The following is a 24263-nucleotide window of genomic DNA, read 5'->3' on the forward strand; positions in this document are numbered from 1 at the left end:
CATATTATCTCTAATTTGATTTTTACTGAGATAACTGAGGGCTAATGCCTCAAGTTTCCTTAAGACCCCTGGTTAGATTTACGACATATGATATTCTCAAACTTCTTAAAGAGTCTTTTCTATGACCAAATATTTTGTCCTTTGAGTCTTTATAAAGTACTAGCAAAAGGAAGTATAGTTACATTCTTGCCTTTTCCTCCATAACATGCTTCTTTTCTGACAGTGAATTTCTTAATTTTAATGTCTTTTTCCATGTGGGTAGGTTGAATTTTCAAAATCAAGGTTTTTTTTGTTTAAAGTTTTTTTTTTTAACTTAAGTATTACTCTCCTCCCACATTTTATAAGGAGTCACTTGCTTTGTTAAACACAAGGTAAATAGGAGTCTCACTTTTGGATTGATGTACTTGAAAAAAATCCAGTGAAATTCTCCATACTCTTACTTTTTTACTTGGAAACTTGTGTTGAGAAATTACTTTTATAAATGGGAAAGTTTCATCAACCTGGGAACCTACCAGCCTTGTGTTAGAATTAAATTGTTGTTAGTTTAATCTAATGAGTATTGGGGATTATTTGTTACTGCAGCATAATATTAGCCTTTGCCAACTATCAGATAAGGGATTTCAATGGATTTCTGTTGATTGGTGATTGACTGATTGCAGGGGTTAATGAGAGAAAAGTTAAGAAAATGCATTGGGAGGATAAAACCTTTTTTTTTTTTCCTTAGAATTATGGCTATAAGGAAAAGAAAATAAATTAAGTGGGACTGTAACTAGGGCAAGCAAAGGCTATTTAAATATGGGTGATTTTTATGATACTAAGTGTACTAGAGAAGAAATAATGATTTTGTAATAAGGATAGTATAATGTATGGGACAAGAAACCTAGAAAGTTGAGAAAGGATGTGATACAAAATGAGAAGAGTGATTTGCCTTAAGCAGTGTAGTAATTTAATTTTATAAACAGATTTAAAAATATGACCTTTTCACAATATAGTTTGTGCCAATTATTTAATGGCAAAGGAATCTAGTCTTATTATTTTCATGTAGCCAAAGATGGGAATGGTTATATAAACACATTTACAATTTTCATCTCCCCACTCAGTCTCTTCTTGGTCCTTTTTCAAAATAGAAGATAAGAACAAAATTGACCAGAGAAGAAATAAGAGAGTAAACATGGCATTGCATACTTGATTTCCTTATAAAACTTTAAGTCAACAACAATAAAATACAAGTTGAAATAAGTTTGGGATGAATTTGTGATGCCATGTATCCTTTTTTTTAAAGGACGTAGTAAGTGTTCAATATAATACAAGACTTTTTAAAAGACGTCTTTGGAAACACTTCATATTTAATGCATTGACTTTGACTTTAAATTCATAAATGAAAAGGAATAATGACCGTTAATCCCCAGGTGAGGAATTATGAATGGTTACAAGATGTAGTACTCTCTGTGTTCATTGGATAGTTGATAACAAGAATCTAAAATATTGAAGACTTTAGAATTGCTGATGGAAAGCTTTTCTTTGGACACCTAGTGATAGAAAACAATCAAAGCAACAGTATCTGTTTGGTTTTTATTTCAAAGGAGTTCAATTTCTTCTCACCATTGAGACCTAACACATCTTTCTATTTCTACCTACTGAAAAAGAATCAGTTTTATACTTGCTTGCTAAGTTCTTTTTTGACTCTAAGCCTCAGGGAAACCTAATTAAAAGTGTTGGCTGTACAAAATGATTTCTTTTTATTTCACCTTGTAAGTTTCCCAGGATTTTGAACATAGAAGAAGGTAGTGAAATAGTAAGTATAATTCTACAATTCGTTTTAAATTGAATTCAATCCTTCTTTATTGTCATATACTTAGAAGTTAAGATTCTCTTAACATTTTTTCCTACATGCTTAATTGGGAGCATACCAAACTATAAAACTGAACATTCTATATGAAGTCATTTTTTATAAAAATAGTTAAGAGTTAGGATTTCTGGCTACATCAGTCATCGAAGAGTAAACTCAAAATCTTAAAGTACTAAAATCCAGTCCAAGTCTTCATTTATAGAAACTACATTTTAAAACTAAAAATGAAACAACTTTAGAACTTTAATGAGACAGGTATGTGTTAAATTTAAATGTATATTAAAAAATTGAAGGCAAATATGTGTAAAATAGCTATCAGGGAATAGAATTGCTAAAATAGCTATATGTTGTAATTTTAAAAAATCAATCATTCATTAAACTGTTGCTATATGAAGCACTATATTAAGACAGTTAATTACTCATGTCACCCTCACAATTCTGTAGAGTTGAATTTGACATAAGAGGAATTCAGGCTTCGGGTAGGTTAGGTAACTTTCCCAAGATCACATGTGAAGAATTGGCAGGATCTACATTTAGGTTTAAGCGTGTCTGACCCTAAAGCCTGTGCTCCAGCAGAGACAGGAACAGTCCTGTTTACTGTGTTCTCTTGCTTTAGTGGCCATCAGGATCGCTGGGAGCTTTCTAGTCAGTTGATCTGAAGCAGGACCTAAGATTTAGCATTTCAAAAATTTCCTAGTTGCTGATGGTCTGAGGATCACACTTGAGAACCACTGCTGTGTAAACTAGGTAAAAGTTAACAATTTAAATTTTTTTAATGGAGGTACTAAAAGTTACAGTTTTTATTCATTAGTATTTGTGAGCATGAGAAAACATTTAAATTGTGTTCAACATACTTTATATAAGCAAACAAGGAAGCATGTAATGCTTTTAAGAAAAACTTAAATCAAAATATTTATTGTTCAAGGGACTTAACGTGTAGTTATCTGGGAAAATTTCAGAAGTAGAAAACCTTGTTTCAAAAATTTGTTCAAAGTAATGTGTTTCTCAATTAAGAATTAATTTCATGACATACAAAACATTATTCATTCCTATCTAATGTGATTATGTCAGGACATCCTTGAGCAAGGTCAGTGGTACATGTGGCTTCAGCCACCAATCTAAGAACCTAGAAAATAGAATCAAGATTCTATTGAGTCAGTCTGTGTTCTCTAGTAAATAACCCCTGTTCCAAACTCCTGCTGCCCTGACATGCGCCTCCATGTCATTGGTCTTTGGCCTGAGTACATTCATTCTTTTGTAATGATATAAATTATTCTTAACCAAACAATGAAAGGTAATTGATAATTCTATTTATTGGTAGCTGACTACTGAAGCACAGAGTTTTCTTTTCTTTTCTTTTCTTTTCTTTTCTTTTTCTTTTCTTTTCTTTTCTTTTTTCTTTTCTTTTCTTTTCCACACAGTATACAGTCCTATGTAGATACATTAAGCCATCATTTCCTTAAGAAATAAATTGGTGAATGTGTCACTAGCCTTCTTGGAAATCTCTGAAGTGGATGTCCTGTGCAGGGTAAAATCGATGATGGGGGTGCTGCAGGGAGTTGTTTTCCCTTATTTCACTGAGAGTGGGATGATGGAGTTGTAGAAGCCAGGTAGACACAGTTCACATTCAGAGGCAAGGTGGGCCCAGTTACAATAGTGGTGATCAGAGTTTTCATTGTGAAAATCTGTGGTGATATTCATTTGATTATAGGGCTTCTAGAAATGAGACAGCTGGACACCCTGATAAGGTGCTTATTTGACATTTATAAGCAGCAAATTCCAGCTATGGTAGAAGAATTCAGTCTTCAGGTAGCAACTGTAGTGGAAATTCAGTCTTCAGCCCAGGACAGTTGGCAGACACTGTACCCCTCAAATAATGGAGGATGGGGGTCTATCTGCCTTATTAAGACATGTGCCCAAGTGTAGAGGATATGCCTCATGGAAGTTTGGCCAAAACAGATCAATGAGGTTTTTAAGGTGTGAGACATGTTGGGATGTACCTTCTAAAGACAGAGGCAGGTGGCTGAGCCTCTGAATATTTTTGGCTACAAATAGAATATTAGGGCAAGCTACTTCAATCATTTATTTCGCAGTTTGTAAGACTACCCACTTTAAACAGACCTGTGGTATATGTTGCCCAATCAATTGGCCCTCTTTTTCCATGGGATACGATGGCAGTGGAGGAGTCTGGGGCAGACCAAAGTGTCCTGTGGAGCCTCTGCGACCTCAGTAGAGAAACACTGTGCAGATCTTTCAGTTTGGGAAAGATCCTTCCACTACCTACTCCCATTTTTTACATAGAACAGAAAAGAATATCCCCTGACTTGCTCCTGTACCCTCGTAAGTCTGGATGCCTGGCCATGGCTACTAAGGGAGTGTGCAACCCAAACTGCCATCATGAATTGGATTTACAAATTATTAAATCCTAAAATCGGATGTGTGTAATGACATATCATTATAACATGGAAAGGATGCATGAAGAGCAGGCTAAATCTGGCCCAGAAGGCGCAAGTTGGTACTTTGCTTACATGGTATCTCATTCCACTGCTTTGCTGTATGTCTGTCAATTAGACATACAGGCTCTAACCAGTTAATGGAGGAGGAAAGTAACAGCCCTAGTTGAAAGATGGATCTCTACCAGACGCTGCCTACCAGAGGAGCTAGGTAGCTGCTTCACTACCGCACCACTGATAGACGGCTGTGAAAAATGGTGGGAAAGTGAAACTCTTCCATGGAGAAGAATTTCAGATAATCATACTGATTATTTGTGTGAAAGGTTAAGATGGAAACACGAATGGAAAATAGGTGACAAGTCCTTTGGAGAGCAGGCATGTGTCTGGCCCTCTTGGGCTGAGCACATGGTGAGAAGATACTCAACGCACATATGAGATGCATCTTTTGCAGAAGGAAGTGATAGGCTTTTCTGGATTCCTTACACTTCCTGTTTTTTATAAATGAAATATATTGCCTAAATCTTTTTGTTACATTTTGAAAGAACCATGTGTAAATGAATATTTCTGATTCCTCCTCAGTGAGCCTTAGTTGTCTTAATTTTCTCAAACGCTGGAATACTGGCTGGAAAATGTATACACAGACTTTAGTATATAATTATGACCGGTTTATTGGAAGCATATTTGGGAGCATAATCAAAAGGGTTTCAACTAAACATGTATTAACATGCAGGAATTCACATATACTTTCATTTAGGAAAATCATCAAGTGATATGATTTCAGGAAATAGTAACTGTTCAATGTGGAAAGTGCCAGGGGCATTATAGACATTTGCAGGACCATCGTGAGGAAGGACCCCCAAATCCAGAGCACCTCTGCCCCTCAGGGAAAATCTTGACACTGGCTTATGAGTGAGCAAAAAGAAAGCTGGAGGGAAATTGTAACTAGTGGCTACATCAGGCGCCATGTAGCATTAGCCATTCCAGGAGTATTTCTCATTTATAAGTGGCTTTTCAACACATGTAAAAGTCGCCACAGTGAATTTATTGATTAGAATGTAAGAAAATGCTTTTAAGTATTTTTACAATTGCAAGTTATATTTTATATTGAGCAAAGCACATATCCTCTTGAAGACAAAAACAAATGAAATGAGGCTTATAATAACGAGATTTAGTAACAACAAGTAATGATGGATGCAATAAGAATAAACACTAATTCTCATTCTTCTCTGGGGTTTAATAATAAAAATTACCATTCATTCTTATATTTAAAATACTGTTTCATTGTATCTTCTGTATTTCAATGCATATATTTTGCCATTTCTCTCACAATGCCATTGGTTGCATGATTTTAACTCAATGATAAATGAAAGAGTTTTAGCAAGATCTGCCTTTCAGTTCATATTTATTGACATAACTTTTATTTGAGTGAACTAAGGTAGAAATAAATCAAGCAAATACTTTTGGCACCACAGATGAGGAAGGCTAGAGTAAATGTCATTTATTATCCATTTTAATCTTATTTTACCCTTAATTAGGACAGCTTCATTCAAGAGCAGTGATCTTACATTAATCTTGTTTTGTGACTATAGATGAAATATGAGCTTAATAAAAATTTTGTAACTTATCATCTTTAATTCAAACAAGATTTCTTACCCCTTACAGTTTTAGCTTTCCCCATCAGTATGGTAATGTCAGTTATCATTTGTCTCTATAAAGAAATTTGAGAACATAAGAATCTTTTTCTTTTTCACAACACTATATTGGAAAAGTTTCATCTATTTTTTGGCTTAGTTAGAAATCTTCACAAAAAATGTTACATATGAGAAGCTTAAATGTGTTATATATATATACATAAAGAAGGACATTGAGAAATTATTTTTATTTTGTGGGTTAAGCAGATACACAATATGCAGAATAATGTGATTTTGGACTTGAATTTTAAAAGTGATTTTTATTAAATTGATATTCTTAATTTTGTTATTTCCTTATTTTGTACAGTTACTCACAGTCTTCTGTCTATGGACTTACCTGTTTATGGACAGATTGTTGGGTAAAATATTTTTACTCCATTTGTCCAAATTCCATTTCTCAGAATAACAATGTCTAGTTAAATTAAGGGAAAGATAAGAATATGCATTTTTCATTTACTCACACCACAAATTATTTATTCAACATTAATATTTTGAATTTTTTTACTAAAAATTCAATCATATTTCTGTTTCAAATTACAAAACAGAAGTTGAAATCACTTTTACGCCATCTCTGTACTGTTTCCTGTTATCTGCAATTTAAAATTACCCTTCACAACCTTTTAAGAAAAAGCTCTGGCTTATCAGTATGTCCTTACATTGCTTTTGGTGTGTTTATCACTAGTAAAATCACTTTCTCTAGACTTTCACCAAAAAAAGTTTGCTACATTTTTTTTCCCTGTGGAAAACATTATAGAATTGACAGAGACTAGTATTTGCATACTCTTTCTCTAAATAAACATATTGGCTTACGTTATATAAAGTATTCAACAGTTATGCACAAATAAGATCTATAAAACCACTTACAGAAATAAAAGAGTTTAGAGTAACTGAAGACCTAACACTCTTCACAGAAAGAGCACCAAGTTTGTAATCAGAATTTAGCTTTTATGCTCAATTAGCTTAACTTTTTTGTGTTTCATCATTTAAGAACCACAAGTTCCAAAAATTACTAGAAGTTTTACATGATATAAACTGAAATCTGATGTTTTATTAAATGCTTCTCCAAACTTGGTCCTTCAAAACACTGCTTCTTCTCCCTCTGGATGGAAAATTTTTCTCTGTTTTCCAACATACAGAGATCTTAGATTACTTACGTGATTATTTTAACTTCTACCTGGTGTTTTTTTTTATCTGCTTTCCAAGTAGACTCTGGTCCAGCTGATTCTAGTCAGCTCCGTTGCAGCCTGACCTAGTTCTAACTTTTTCAAGTACATTCTGACCAAACTGGTTCCCTGCTGTCACAAGTGGTACACATAGCTTCTGACTGATTTATAACAACCTATGATATTTATATCAATAAAAAAAAATCTATCTTAATTTAACATAACTAAAGCACTAAACTTTTACTCTGATTGAAGGCCTTCTTAATGTTTTTCTGATTAAAGAAATGATCCGTGCTTAAAATGTTCAAGCACAACCAAAATTACAGAGAGAAGCAAAACAACCTCAGATGTCTTACCAAAGTTAAACTGACCTCTTTTAACACTTTGATAAGCATCCCTTTGAATATGGTGGGTTCATACACGTGACATATCCTCATATATGTCATATAGTACTGATTAGTATTTTGAAACATGCTTTTGCTTACCCAATAATATACCACTGACCATTTTCTTTTTTTCTCATCATGGATTTGCATCATCCTTTTAATGGTTTGCATGAAATCTGGTATAATGAACACATGTAGTTTATTTTGCCATCTACTATATATGGCACTTAGGTTTACAGTTTTATTCTACAGCTTGAATTTCCTGTGTCATGGAGGGTAACAACTGATGTCCTTAGCACTGAACTTCAGCATGTAAATAGCGCACAGTTCTGTTCTATTGCTCTGTTTGTCTGTCCTCATGCCACTCTGACACAGCCTTGAATATTATAGCCTTAAGGTTGGTAATATCTGGTGCTGTTAGTCTTCCAATCTTTAAGATTGTTTTGGATTTTCTAGGCCTTATACATTTCCAATGCATCTACAGTCAGCTTGTCAGTGTCTTAATTTCTACCTGACACCTGGTGTTTCTAAGGATTTTGGGGTCCAGAAAAAATTCCACCAACTATTAATGTTATGACATGTAATTTTAGAATCTCTTTTCATGTACATATGCATGTTTGTGTAAGTACATATATATCTGTGTATATGTATGTATGTTTATGTGTGTGTGGCACACAAAATAACACCCTCCAAAGATTTCAACATCATAATATGGAAGTCTTTGCTTGCATACATTTCCATTTGTATATACTTATACATATATATATATATCTCGAGATGTATGTGTGTAGAGATGTATACAATGCATATGTGTGTATGTATACACTGATGGATTCATTATATATACACAAATGTATGCCACACATGTGTACTATATATATATATTTATATATGTATAAATATTTAACTTAAATTATTTCATTTAATTCTTTTCTTGAATTTTTAGTTATATGTGTATTATTTTAAGTGACTTTTGTGGAGAATACATGATGCATATTTCATTTATCTTGATCAATCGTCAAATATTATGAACAATGTAAAAAACTTAAAACAGCATAGTTTCTTTACCCTCTCCCACATATTGTGAGATTGTAGTTGTACATTTCACATCTTATAAACACATAATAAATTGTTATTTTTGCTTTGAATAGTCAGATATATTTTGAACAAATGATAAGATATAATTTTAAATGGGTTTATAGTTAATCCTTTTGGTTCTCTTTATTCTTGCAGATCTTGGGTACAAGCAAACAACATTTTGTTTCAGCCCCAAAACTTAAGTTCTTTGTATTGCTGGTCTGATTAAGATGAATGCCTTAAGAAACAAAACAAAACAAAAAGAAAAAAAACACTCAAGACTTAATGTTGTTTTAAATTTGAGGTTAGATTATATCTTCAGGCTACAGCCATGTATACTGTACTTAGATGTTTTATCAATTATTAGTTGAATCATTTTTAAGTCAGATTTACTTCTGTAGTTTTCTTAAAAAAAGAAAAAAAATAGTGGTCAGTCATTGACTAGAAGCAAAAGAGATAAATTAGGTTATTAATCAGTTCTTTGGAAATTAAGTTTATGAGCATCAAATCATTGACTATGATATTTTAAATGGATATCTCCTGAAGTGCCACCAATCACAAGCTAAACAGTAGAAGGATCTGGGTGAGTGAACAGATTTCCAGTTTGCTTTACTTGCTTAAAGAACCAAAGAAAATCACTCATCCTTTGTCTCCCTGTTCTCTGGCCCATATACAATGGGTAATGATCCAGTCATTCTCTTTAGAAACTTTAAGGAAAGACTATACAAATTTTAAAGACATTAGAAAATTCAAATATCAAATGATATTAATGAACCACTTGTCTGTGTGTGTGTTTATGTGTGTGTTGGTCTTAGGCTCATAAATAATCAGAAACTCTTACATTTGGAATGGCAGTGGAATTATATCAAAATAGACATAGTACTTCTATGTCACATTGCTGGATTAAGCAGAATTTGAGATGAAGGGGAGAGAGTAATACTTATGAAAGCTTCCGTGAATAAAAAACTTATTTACACACACATACACACGCAATGAACAATTAACTCTTCAAATGCATTTTATATAGTATTGTGTTCCTGCCTAACAGAGATCTTAATAAAAGTTCAATTCAAATTTATTAGTGTGTTACAACTGTTTATGTGGATAGAGTTCAGAATTAGTACATTGTATTTAGGTCCAGCTCTAATTTACATAGAGTTTCAGAGACAATTTAATAACCCCATCATAACCTTAGCAAATCTTGTTGAGATTAGATTGTAAAATCATTTTATATAGTATTTATTTAATTAAGTGTCCCTGCAGTGTATTTTTTTTTAACTGAAGGAATTAATTCTGTAATCATTAGTGTTCACTTTTCTGGATTTGTTTTCTTTAGAATATAGTACCCGGATCATTTCAATCTTGTAACACTATTACATAAATAGATTTGTCAGAAGTTTGATTTTATTCTACTTAGTGGACTATGCCTAGGAATGCACTGGAAATTGATACCTGGAGTTGTAAGGAGAGGGAGGAAAGAAGTGTGGAGACTAATTGCAATTTTAACCCATCATATTAAGAATATTCAAGATTTTTGCTTTATAAAAAATGTGGCATTAGCTAATGTACATTGAGGAAGATTTCCTATGGCATTATTCTTCATTTCTAAATGGCTGATTTCTTGGTTTTATTACAGATCCACCCTAAAAATAAATTCTTGAGGGATGAGCCTGCCCCAGTTAAGGGTTACTACTACACGCTCCTAATAGGCTTTAAATATACTACTTACTTGCCTGGATGTACAATGTGAGAGTGAATGCTACCAGGATAAAAAGTAATAACAACTGAGTTAGGAACTGACAGAAAGTATATTCAGAATAAAGTCACAAATATAATCCTCATGCCTTCCTGAAATGAAAGATACTTTAGAATATTAGATAATATATCCAAGGAAGAAAGCAATTATTCAAAAAATCATATATTGAATTAATTCACTGGTCCTCTAAGAATAAGTTTATTTATATTGTTGTGAGTCTGTAATAAATTTCTGGATTTTCATTGCAATAGATATGAAATATCCATTTTGTTGAATACGCATTATATTCGATTTTTTGTAAAGTAACATACCCAGTATATTCCAGTAAAAGACCATTTCTGTGATAAATGAGATGATGAGTTAAAACAGTGCTTTATGATTTGAAAGCATTTGAAACATGCTGGGTATAAGAAATATTTAAAAATCCCCTTACTAAATTAACAGTGAAAGTTATTAAAAAAAATAATAACATTTGAATTTGTGATTTATGGAAAACAATCTGGTAAATATATTTTCCTATTTTTATAATAATACACTGGAAAATAAATTATATGCCTTTTTTTAATGAACAGTATCCTATTTTTTTAAAATTTCAATGTCAGGCTATTTTAGTGATACCCAGCTAAGTAAAAAAAAAGCCCTCCATTGAAAAGCAATTGTTAAGATAAATATTGAGGGTTTTAGATAAAGTTTATTTAATTTTACTATTTAGTATGTTATCAAAGTGAGTTTAGGATTAGGACCAGTGATTTAATCAAGTGATTTCAGAACATGCATTTTTATACACCCACTCTGTATAATGTAGAAGACTCTTTGGGACTGTACATAGACAAGAATAGTATGAAGATCCTGGTCTTAAAAGATTACATCCTAGTTGAGAAACATACCTGTACAGAAGAAAATAAGTGAAGATAAACAAGCAAATAGAAGATGAATAGAGAAAACATGCAGTGTTAACTTCATAAAGAGGAAGTCACTCTCAAGTTTCCAAAATTTTATTGACATATGGTAGAGTCGTTAAATAAGATGATTTACAAAAATCCCCTCACAGGTAGTATAAGTACTTCATAATAACAAAAGAATTCTAATTCCTGCCTCTGTCCCTTGTATTGTTTCTGTCATTTATTTTACTTTTATATATATGGATATGTGAGTGTGTGTAGCATATATATATATAATTAAATATACTGTTGCTATTAATATTTTTAACAAACTCTTACATGTTACATCAATTAGAAAAAGAGATTTTATTTTACCTTCACTTTTTCCTTCATCCATGCTCTTCCTTTCTTTATGTAGATTGGATTTTCAGACTTAGATTATTTTTATTCTACTTAGAGAACTTCTTTTAATGTTTCTTGCAAGACAGGTCTAGTAGCAACACATTCTCTAATTTTTGTTTGTCTGAGAAAGTATTTTTGCTTCACTTTTTTTTTTGAAGAGGTGTAATTGACATATAACATTATATTAGTTTCAGGTGTATAATATGATTTGATATTTATATATATTGTGGAAATTATCATCACAGTAAGCCTAGTTAACATCCATCACAATACGTAGTTACAAATTTTTTTTGCAATGAAAACTTTTAAGATCTACTTTCCTAGCAACTTTCAAATATGCAATAGAGTATTATTAATATACAGCATGGTAAATATTACATCCCCATGACTTACTTATTTTATAACTGGAAGATTGTACCTTTTGATCCCTTTTACCCATTTCTTCCACCCACCTCTGGCAGCCTACAGTCAGTCTGTCTTCTGTATCTATCAGCTCATTTTTTTTTTTCTTTTAAGATTCCACATATAAACGAGATCATACCATACATTATTTTTCTTTCTTTGTCTCACTTATTGCACTTAGCAAAATGTCTACACGGTCCATTCATGTTGTCACAGATGGTAGGATTGCCTCATTTTTACGGCTGAATTTTATATATCACAACTTCTTTATCCATTCATCCAAAGATGCACACTCGGGTATTTTCCATGTCTTGGCTATTAAAAATAATGTTGCTATGGACATGGGGGTGCAAATATCATTCTGAGTTAGTGTTTTCCTTTGAATATATATCCAGAAATAAAATTGCTGGACCGTATGGTAGTTCTGTATTTAAGTTTTTGAGGATCCTCCATACTATTTTCCAAAGTGGCTGTAACAATTTACAATCCTACCAACTGTACACAAGGGTTCTCTTTTATCTACATCCACACCAGCCTTTGCTATGTCTTGTTTTTTTGATGATGGCCATTCTAATGAGTGTGAATGGTATCTCATTGTGATTTTAATTTGCATTTTCCTAATGACTGGAGATGTTTATCACCTTTTCATGTACCTGCTGGCCTTTTGGATATTCTTATTTGCAAAAATGTCTATTCAGGTCCCTTGCCCAATTTTTTTAAATGGGGTTACTTGTTTTCTTTGCTATCGAGTTGAATGAATACTACAGTATATATAAATATAAAATATATATATAATACATAAAATATAAAATATTTAAAAGATAAATATAAATATATAAAGTGTATATATATATTTTTTTGAATAATTAACCCCTTTTCAGATAGATAGTTGCAAATATTTTACCCAATCTGCACATTGTGTTTTCCCTTTACTGATTTTTTTTTTCTCTGTTGCTGGCCAGAGCATTTTAATTTGGTGTAGTCCCACTTGTTTGTTTTTTTTATTGTATTGCTTGTGCTTTAGACGTCATCTCCCCTCCAAATCCCGACCAAGACCCATGTCCAAAAGCTTTATTCTCATTTTTTTGTTTTAAGAGTTTCATGATTTCAGGTATTATGTTTAAGCCTTTAATACACTTTAAGTTAAATTTTGTGAGTGTTGTAAGTTATGGGTTTAGTTTTATTGTTTTACATGGGAATATCCAATTATCCCAGCTCCTTTTATTGAAGAGACTGTCTTTTCTCCATTAAGTATTTTTGACTCCCTTTGTCAAATATTAGTTGTTAGTATATGCCCTTTTTCTCTTGTTAGTAGGTGCAGGCAGCTTTAGCCAGCTTTAGACACTTGGCTTCCAGTTTAAGGTGGATACCATTTCCTCTCTTCTTCACACTCCAAAGAGTCTGTGGCAATTTTGAAATAAACTTTTGGTGATGCCTCTCCTTCACCTACTTTCCTATGAAGGAAAAATGCCCTTCCCCCATTTATAGTTCTAAAGATATTTTTATCTACAATATTTATAAATCATGGTCTATATGATTTTTTAAAGGTAAATGTTATTGTATGGTCTTCAAGGACAATACAGAAAAGAGGGGAGAAGAGGTAGAAGAGCAGAGCAACCTAGAAGATTTTTGTTATTTATGAAAACTGAGTAAAATTTGAAATGTTTTCTAATACTGCAAAGCAAAACCTACAAATTAAACATTGTATCACTCACTTGAAGGCAGACATGTAACAAGGAAAGTACACTTTATTTTTGGACCCTCACTAAGTAATTGCTTTTGAGCTAGTAGTGTTTAAGAAGTAGGTTAAATCATTGCCAATGTCACATTGTCAGTTTGGATAAGGGTGATCATGTAGTCTTTTATTCAAACTTGGGGATGTTTCATGGTGAACAGGAACACAAACTGAATGTGAAGTCTAACAACAAGGGTAAAGTGGGCTGTCCTTGGTAAAGCAGACATACGGTTACTCAAGGTAGGAAACAGCTACAAGGAAATGTCAACCCAAATTGACTTAAATGCTAGTGAAGTATGTTATGTTTAATAGATAGCTCAACACCAAACAAAACTTTCCATGTTCTGCATTATGGTGCTGGTCTAGAACTCTGCAAATCACATTTCTGATTTGCCAACTTACTCCCTGTTAGTCTCTGCTAATAGTAGAACTAGAGGGAGACAGGAAAGCAAAGGAAAAAGAAGGGACTTGTTTCTTTGTTTCTGAAGAAAGCTCTTGTTCCTTTCCTGTTCCTGTTGGTTATACTTCACCCCGGCAGTGACAGGTCATTTTAGTAACAGTAGTTAGATTCAGTTTGCAGTTTTTCTAACGTTTGCAGAAACATATTCATCATACTCTTCCAGAGACACGAGCACAAACTGAATAGTATGCTCTTCTCCAGTCTGGATCTTAGTACAGCGGGACTCCTGCAACCAGAGTGTAGTTGCGTTTTCTCAGATGCCGATGTTCCAGCTCCATGGGGCTTGTTATGGACAGCGTGTCTCCCCAAAGTCCTGTGTTGAAGCCCTAACTCCCACTGTGGCTGTACTGGAAGATGGAGCCTCTAAAGAAGTAATGAAGGTGTAAGGAGATCACAGAAGCAGGATCCGTGATTTGATTGAATTGGTGTCCTTATAAGAAGAGACACAAGGGAGATCAGTCCCTGTCCTTTTCCATGCACACACATCCTGCGCAAAGGCAATGTGAACATACAATAAGAAGGCAGCCGTCTGTAAGGCAAGGGGAAACTCACCAGAACCAATTAGATTGGCACCCTGACCTCAGATTTTGAGCTCTCAAATGCTGATAAAACAAATTTCTGTTGTTTTAGCCATGTGGTCTGTGGCATTTTGTTATGGCAGCCCAGACAAGACTAATACAAGGCTCTTTCCCGAACATACTAAGTTTTAATAACTTCAAGCTGCTTCGTTTTGTAGCCTCGGTTCTCTGTATGGTAGCTGCCTCATCCTGCTGTGATACCTTAGAAATCTTTTTCATTTCTTTCAGTCCTTCAGTGTCTGGTTAAGAGTCAATCTCAGGACAGTATTAGAGTGACTGTAGATTATTCTAGAGAGTCCTGTTTTTTGTTAGTTGTCTTGGTATAAAATATTAATAGTACCACTTTTCATCCTTTCATTATAAAAACTGTTTATGCTTTGAGAATAACTTGTAAAGTAACTTCACTCTGAGTTTTTCCTGTCTGTATTTAAACTGGAGTGGACAACTGCTATCCAGTGATGTAAAACTATTTGGAGGACCTGGATAGATTTGAAAGACGGTGAAAACCTCCAGAACTGTTTGTCAGAACTGCAGGTTACCTAGGCTCAAGCATTGTGTTGCTTTACAATAATTTAACTCCGAGTGCTATCTGATTAAATGTTATATGCCATGTTCATAGAACAAAGAAATAATTTGTTATGCTTAGTATTTGTGGGGAAGCCATATATTTTAGTTAATTTTTGTTTGTTGTCTCTCTTCCTTCTCTATATAATAATCACTCGGAAAATGGAGCTTTTTTGTTTGTTTGTTTTGTTCACTGTTGTGTCCCCAAAACCTGATAGTATGTCTGGCACATTGAAGGTGCGAAATAAATATTTGTTAAAAGGAAGGCAGGTTCTAGAATTCATTCTGTATTTGCCAGTTCTAAAATAGATCTTGTCATTCTTATGAAACTGCTTCTGAATATAATTTTATGAAGTTCTTATTCAATGTATTTAAACAACAACAACAAAAAAAGTTAGCTTATTTTTTCGACCTCTCATTCCTCACCTCCACGTCTTGAAACCACCAATCTCTTCTGTATCTATGAGCTTTTTTAAAATTTCAACTTCACATACGAAGGAGATCATACGGTATTTATATGACTAATTTCACTTAGCCTAGTGCTTTTTCATCTAATATGCTTTTTTCTCTCTGAAGAGAGATAAGTAGTTTTCAAAAAGAAAATGGAATTCGAGCAGAGGCTACGTCTTGTGAAATTGAATTCATTACCTCTTGGTTGTGAAGCATTTAATTATCCCAAAATCTCAATGGTGTGTTAGTTTATGTCTTTATTCTATGATTCATTCACTTTTGTAAGCTAAATAATGTGTATAATCTTACAAAGAGGAATATATTAAAAGGGCACAGAGTATCAATTCATGAGCTTTGGGAATTATTTAAAAGTGTATTTGGATGTTATACAAAAGCTAGAAGTATAAGAATTCAAATTAAATCGTGTTTTCCAGAAATAAAATACTATTATTATTTATCACTAAAACACTTCAGTTTGGATGTAAAACAAATGTAGATATTTTAAAGATATTTTCCATTTATTCTTATGTAAGATACCCAAATATTTAGTTGTGTCATGTAATCCATGCTTGTAAAATATGTTATGTTGGCTTGAGATAGCAAAGTTAAGTACTTAGGTAGAACCAATTATAAACCTGCAGGACTTTATGCTAAATGAAGTAATCAAGCCACAGAAGGACAAATACTTCCTAATTCAATTTATATGAGGGATCTAAAATCGTCAAACTCAGAAGAGTTTGACGATTTTAGACAGAAGCAGAGAACAGAATGTTGGTTGTCAGCGATTGGGGAGGAGAAAATAGGGACTTATGGGTCAGTTGGGTATAAAATATCAGTTATCCATGATGAATAAATTCTAGAGACCTACTATACAACATTTTGCATGTATAGTACTGGCTGTGCACTTAAGTATCTGTTAAGAGGTTAAATCTCATATGAAGGATTCTTACCACACACAATAAAAGAGACACTAGGGAACTTTTGGAAGTGCTAGGTGGATCTGTTACCTTGATTGTGATGATGACGTCACAGATGGTCTCATGTATCTAAACTTAGCAAATTGCACACATTAAACATGTGCTGTACCTCTCTGTATATCAAGTATACCTTAAGAAAACTATTTTTAAAAAGAGCCTCTCCTCCTCTGTGAGATGTACAAAACTAGAGCAGCACAAATAACCAGACAGGACCTTTTGATTCCTGGGGAGAATTAAATAAAAATGCCTTAACTCTGTGCATCTTCTCTCTTTCCATTTTAGAACTAAATATTGTTGTTTGGGAATGGGCATAAGTGTAAGGCTCAAAAAACCCTAGACCTCAGACTTCATCTTTTACATTTTGTTTGCCTGTAAAAATCACTCACTTCTACCCTTGTTTCTTCATTTGTTTAAGAGAAGACAGGCTAAATTTCCTCTGTCCCTTGCTGAACTCACATCCAATGATTAAACCCCTTAGAAATGAAATAAATTAGATTTTTCATCATAAAAATTGGATTTAAACTTACAAATGATTTAATGTTGAGTACACTTGTTATTTTACCTATATTTACTTTTAAGAAGATACATTTGCAGTGCGAACAGTGAACTAATACAATTGCACACACATTGTTAGATAATAATGGTACCTTGATGAGGGCAGATACCCTTTCATGATATTCATTTTAATCTAAAGTCCTGTAAAAATATACTTTAAGTTTTATCAGTAGTTTGTGATGTAGTTTTCAGAATCCTTAAGCCACCTGCCTTTAGTTCCCACTGGCACTCAGTCTCAGAATTCTCTTTTGCATTTTTAGGTGAAATGCACAGAATAAAACTTACCGATACACTTATGTTTTGCAGTATAGAGCCTTCTCTGTGGCATAGCCCACCTGTAGCCCTGATATGAATACCATCTGTCATTTTTTTTTTTCCTGCAAAGCTACAGTTACTGTCCACACTCTGAGATACGCTAGGCAGGGACTGAAGTGTGAGGGTGGAGGGGGAGCAAGCAAGCAAACAAAAAATCTGTGTACTGTGGTGCTTCATCCCTCTGTCTTACTCTCAGCCTCACAGATCATTGAGAAAACAAAGCAACTACATGGAAAATTACCCTCACACCATTAATTCCACAGTCTTATACAACTGTTCTTCTAATCTGCTTCCTTCCTCTGGTTATAGAAATCTCTCTTCTGCTAACAAAGGCCAGTTCTTCTGCTGACTCCCTCCACTTCCTTCTCTCTTCTTTGAGAGCTTCATTCCTTTGATGATGTCTCTCAGGGATGAGCAGTCTCTTTCAGATGCAAAATCTCCCTGTGTTTCAGTTTCAAATTACTGCACCTTTCTGTATCTGTTAGTTCAAAGTAAGAGTTTGAATGTTTCATTCCTGGTTTTTCACAGTGGTGATCTGTTGCTCGCAACTAAAAGAGTGAGACATGAGGGGAGGCTACACACCTGCCATCATGTTAGGCTTATTTGTCCGCTGGAACCTCACAGGGATGCTGGCTTGATAGCTTTTGTGGCTGAGGGTTAGTGAATATTGCAACACACTGTAAAGCGCTGTGTCTCCGGACCTGCTGTAAAAAGATTAAATGTCTTGTTACGGAAACGACAGGCCAGTCAAGAAACAAGCACCACTCGGAGGGTGGGAGTACTCAGATGTATTACGCAGGCAGGCTCAGAGGGGCTTCTGCTCCGAAGCTCTGAGCACCTTCAAGATATGTACATGAGGTTTTATAGGGTAAAGTACAAGCTTGGGGTATTCGGCCAATAGGCATGGAACAACTTTAGCAGCATTATCATCACAAAAGTGGAGGCGGGGAGGCAGCAAACCAACATTCCAAAGCCAGATATGTATCTTTGAAAACCCAGCTGGCTAGCAAAAAAACATGAACAGCAAACCAACACTAATTAACCTAGATTTACAAGTTAGTTTAGCAGAACTCAGATCAGTATTCCAATACTTAGATTTGTGAGTTATCTTGTTAGCCCAGCCCAGCCTCTCCTTCACATTCCTAGACCTATGAGTTATCTTGTTAGACCAGCCCGGCTTTTCCTTCACAGTCTGACCTGAGCTGTGAGCGCCTTTTCCTCCAGCGTTGAGGGGATATGCGCCAGGTAGTGGTGGCAGCCAGTGCTAATGACATTTGAATGTATTGCTTTGAAACTTGACCAAACAGTGCAGCTTTTTCTCTTCCCTTAAGGTGGCCGTGGTTGTGTCTGAGCCAAAGCCTACCAGGTTGTTGACTGACGTATCAGATTTCTTCAGTGTGTCTGTCAGACTGACGTGTACTGCTTCTCTAGCTCCACACAAACACTGAAGTGTATCCAAAAAATAAACGGGAAATTAAGTATGAATTACAGCCACGAGAATACAAAGAACCCCTCAAGTGTGAAGTTTCTATCAGGAAAATTCTACCGAGGAAGCTTCGTTAGTAGGCACAGATGAGATTCTAATTTTCCAAAACTTAGTTTTGTTGTTCGTGGTGTCACTTCTTTGTTTTGTTTGAGATTTATTATGATATATTTAAAATACATATAAAATTATGGAGTAATAGGTAATGAATCTCCTTGTAACTAGGAAGTTTCATTAATCACCAACTTTTAGCTAATTGTCCTCGCAGCCCTTCCACTTCCCCTCCTCAACTGAATTCTTTGGAAAAATGCCAGCATCATGTGATTTCAATATGAAGTATTTTAGTATATGCTATCCGAAGTTTAAAAAAAAAAAACTATAAATACAAAATACCCTTTTCACTCTTTAAAATTTAACAGTATCTCTCTAGTATACTCAAATTTAGTTACTGTTCTAATTACCTTGATTAGCTAATAAATCTGTAATAGCTGATTTGTTCAAATTACGACCCAAATTCCACACACTGCATTTATTTAATGTCTCAAGTTTTCATTTCTTTTTTTTTTTTCTTAATAAAAGTATAATTGTTAGGCAATTAGAAAGAAATGAATACTGGGCAGGGGGAGAGGAAGGGGGAGGGAGCAACCCAGAAAATAACAGTACACCTATGCTTAGAATAAAGGGCTCCAAAAACTTCTACTTCCTCTAAATGAGGGCCAACAAAGAAGCTGGCTAGAATTGAACGCTGCAGCTGCTCAGTAGAGAGAAGAACCTGGCTTAACTTGACCCAATGCTCATTATAACATAATTAACATTGCAGTTTGAGCCTCCTCCTGTAGGTTTCTCTGTGTGCATCATGAGTAAGAACATGCGTAAAAGAGATGGGCATGGGTGTGTCTGAGCACAAGGAACCTGAGCCATCAGTCAGCCTGAGCACTCACAGAACCTGAGCCATGAATCAGTCAATCACAAAAACGCCCCCCTAAGCCAGGATACAAAAACAGGAAAAACAAAGGACTGGCGCCATTTTTGCTCTCTTGGATTACCCCACCCTCGATTCTCGGGGGGGGGGGGGGGATGCATACTATATTTTACTACCTTTTTACTTTACTACTAAAATTTTCTGTTTATATTATCCTTTCTGCCTCTCATTAAAAATTCATATTTTATTCAGATGACAAAGAACCGAGGTAACTTTTACTCCCCTCCTTCCAGTAACATGAATATTACAAAGTAAACAACTATCACCCAACAAATAGAGTATCAACTGTTTACCAGAATCATCCTTTTAAATGTTCCCCTAAAAAGTAACAACTGTTTTGACTTCTACCATGTTAGGTAAGTTTTGCACATCTAAATAAATTCTGTAAAGTATATTTTAAGGAGAGAACTGCTGGGTAATAGCATATGTATGTATTAAAGTTTAATACATATTGCTAAGCAATTTTTCTAAAGTGGTTGTAACAAATTGTACTGCCAGCAGCAGTATATGAAATATTTAGTTTCTCTATTGTCTCAAAAGCACTTGTATTTTTACCACTCTTTAATTTTTTTTTACCTTTCTAGTAGGTGCATAAGGGTGTCTCATTGTGGTTTAATTTACATTTCTCTAATCACTAATAATCACTGATAAAGCTAACTGTTTAGATATCCTTTTGGTCTGTTAGTCTTTTATGCATTTGTTTATGTTGAGGCTTTGTCCATCGTATGTATTGCAAAAGACTTCTCCCACACTGTGGCTTATCTTTTCACTGTGGTACAGGTCTTTTTTAATTAACAGAAAACTTTATAATTGAAGTAGTCCTAAATTGGGCTTTTTTACATTTCCATATATGTGTTAGAATTATATTGTCAACTTTCATAAAAAAAGAAAACAGAACATTGATTTTTTTTCCCCTTATTGAAAATAAACTTTGCATCATGTTTAAATGACCTTCTCGCCTCAAGTTAATGAAAAAGTATTCCTCATTATCTTCTGGAAGATTAATTGTGTTGTCTTTCATATTTAAAGCATCATCTGGAATTTTTTTAATATGATGTAAGGTAAGATTTAAGCTTCATTTTTATCCGTGTGGATATCCAATTAAATGAGAATTAATAATTAAACAAAATTCTATGCCACTGCTTTGTAGCATCAGGTTGTATACAAATTGGTTGATTACATATTTGTGTGTTTATTTCAGGACTCTACATTTTTGTTGCATTGGTCTTTCTGATCCTCCTTTTATTATTACAGCACTGTTTTAATAGCTGTAGTTTCATAATAGTACTAGATTTCTGATATGTGATTTCTCCAACTTTGACTTTTCTAAACTTGACTTGGCTCTTTATGTTTTCGTATATGTGTTAGAATTATATTGTCAATCTTCATTTAAAAAAAAAAAACAACGTTATCAACAACATCTTGGTGAGATCACAGTGAATCTGTATATTCATACAGAGAGAAGTGACGGCTTTATAATATTGATTCTTGAAATCTATGAACATGACCTCTCCCCTACTTGGATTCACATTTTATTTATACTCTCAACAGTATCAAAAATTTTTTAGTTTTTAGATCATGGTTCATCAGTCATTATTTATTATTCTAGTAGAGTATTTCATGAAAGTCAGGATGGCTGAGCATCCTTATTTCTTTCATGGTTTCACAAAGATAGCTTTCAATTATTTCAGAAATAAATGATGTTTATTCTAAGTTTTTTATAGATTTTTACAGAGACTAATTTCCTTTATATTACGAGTGATACTAAAGTTTTTAAAATCATAAATGGAAAGCAATTGTTTATAAAACAATTCTTAAGTAATCAGAAATAAAATCATAGGATAATCTTCATTGTTCTTTATTCTCTTAATTCTATGTATTATTACAATGCATTTTAATATGTTAAATAAATCAGGCATTCCTAGATAAACTATAACTTGATCAGGATGCATTATGCATTTGATACACTGCTGGATTCAATGTGCTTATACTGGGCTTAGGATGCTTTTTTATGTTTATTTATAATCAGGAGATAAAGGAACTTGTTATAGTCTTTGTTATGTTGTTTTCCAATTGCTGTTTTCAGGATTTAAGATCAAATTTATGTTAATCTAATAAATTAACTATGAGTGTTCTTTCATTTTCTATTCTCTATTCTTTGAAGAATTCACTAGTAAATTATGATTCACATAATAAATCATAGTAAAGCCTATCCTTTTCTACATATTATTTTTATTACATATATGACCCTTCAGATTTTAAATTCTTCTAATGCTATTTTGGCAAGTGGTATTTTAACCAACATTTTAAAATCAGCACAAAATTATTTAAAATATATTATTTTTACCAATATAATTTCTTTGGAATCTAGAGTGACTTTTTTTTTTTTTAATTCATCACTTGGCCATTTGTTCCTTCTATTTTAAATTCTTGACCAGTATTCACAGAGCTTATTGTAATGTTTAAAAATACTTTTAAAGATTCAGTGGTAACTCAAATGATTGTCTCTACTAGACATTTGCTGTCAATTCTATTAATCTCTTTTATTCTTGCTTTCTTCTAATTTCTGTATTTACAACGTATTGTTCAGTCACTTACTGAGGTGCACATTTATCCAAATTCAGTCTTCTTTTCTAATACATGGTTATCCCCCACTATCTGAAAGTAGAATGTTCCTATGAAACATTTGATAACTGAAAAGGGCCTAAATAGAAGAATATCCCTGCTTTTTCAAAGTTTGCACTATGTGACTTGGATTTTAGGAAAGATTTATATTAGTATCTGTTTTTCAGAAAGAAGTTCAAAATTCAAAGAGGATTTTCACTTTTGCAAAAAAAGTTGTTACTATACTAATGTAGGTCATTTGTAAAAGCTGAGTGGTGTTAAGCAGACACTTGGATATCTGTATTTCTTTAATGCTGTAATTATCCCTGTGAGTATAGCTTTACTTGTATCCCCTAAGTTTTGAAACAACACATTTGATATGTCATTCACTATAAACCATTTTCTAATTTCTAGGGTTATCTTTTAATATTAGGTTTTATCAGCTGCATTTCCAAAATATTTGTGATTTCTCTTTTGATTTCATTTTTGATCCATTGGTGGTCTAGCAGCATGTTGTTTAATCTCCACATATATGTGAATTTTCCTGTTTCTTTCTTGTAATTGATTTTTTAGTTTCATACAGTGATGTTCAGAAAAGATACGTGATATGATTTAAGTATTCTTAAATGTATTGAGTTTTGTTTGATGGACTGAAAAAATGAGCTGTCCTGGAGAATTATTCACATTTAAGATTATGCATTATGTTATTGTTGGATGGGAAATTCTATAAATTTCTGTTAAGTTCAGCTGGTCTAAAGTTTGCTTAAATTCAATGTTTCCTTACTAATTTTCTGTTGGGATGATTTATCCTGTATTGAGAGTTTGATACTAAAGTCTTCTACCACTAATATGTTGTTATCTACTTCTCCGTTCAGGTTTGTTAATATTTGCTCTATGCATTTGGCTTCACCTATGTTGACTGTATGAATATTTACAAATGTTGTATATTCTTGTTGGATTTACTCCTTTATCATTAAGTAATCCCCATCTTTGTTCCTTATTATAGTCTTTGGCTCCAAGTATATTTTGAATGATATAACTATCCCAGCTTTCTTTTGGTTTGCGTTTACATGGAATATCTTTTTTATCCTTTCGCTTTTTATCTGGTGTGTCCTTAAAGCTGAAGTGAGTCTCTTGTAGACAGCATATAATTGGGTCTTCTTTTTATATACATCAGCAACTCTGTCTTTTGATTGGAGAACTTCATCTGTTTACATTTAAAGTAGTTATTGATGGGATGGGATTACTGTTACCATTTTGTTAATTGTTTTCTTGTTATTTTGCAGTTACTTTATTCCTCTCTTTTTCTCTTTCTTTTCAATTTGTTTTTCTGTGGTAGTAAGCTTAGATTTATTTTTATCACTTGTGTGACTACTGTAGGTTTTGTTCTGAATTGGGCTTAAATAAAATACCATATTTATAATGGTCTATTTTTAACTGTTAATATACTAAAGCTCTACAATTTTACCATCCTTCTCCCATGTTTTATTTTTTTAATGT

The 24263-nt window shown here is 33.4% G+C and overlaps 1 long non-coding RNA gene across 1 annotated transcript in view; it reads left to right on the forward strand.

Annotated features, from left to right (window-relative positions):
* The first annotated feature begins 1483 nt into the window (after positions 1-1483).
* LOC140696904 (uncharacterized) overlaps positions 1484-24263 on the forward strand; it is a 404568-nt gene continuing 381788 nt past the window's right edge. The window contains exon 1 of the long non-coding RNA XR_012073556.1: positions 1484-1795. This is a non-coding gene — a long non-coding RNA (uncharacterized lncRNA). The remainder of the gene's footprint in view (positions 1796-24263) is intronic.

Source organism: Vicugna pacos, chromosome 6 (genome assembly GCF_048564905.1).
Source record: "Vicugna pacos chromosome 6, VicPac4, whole genome shotgun sequence".
Classification (NCBI taxonomy): domain Eukaryota; kingdom Metazoa; phylum Chordata; class Mammalia; order Artiodactyla; family Camelidae; genus Vicugna; species Vicugna pacos.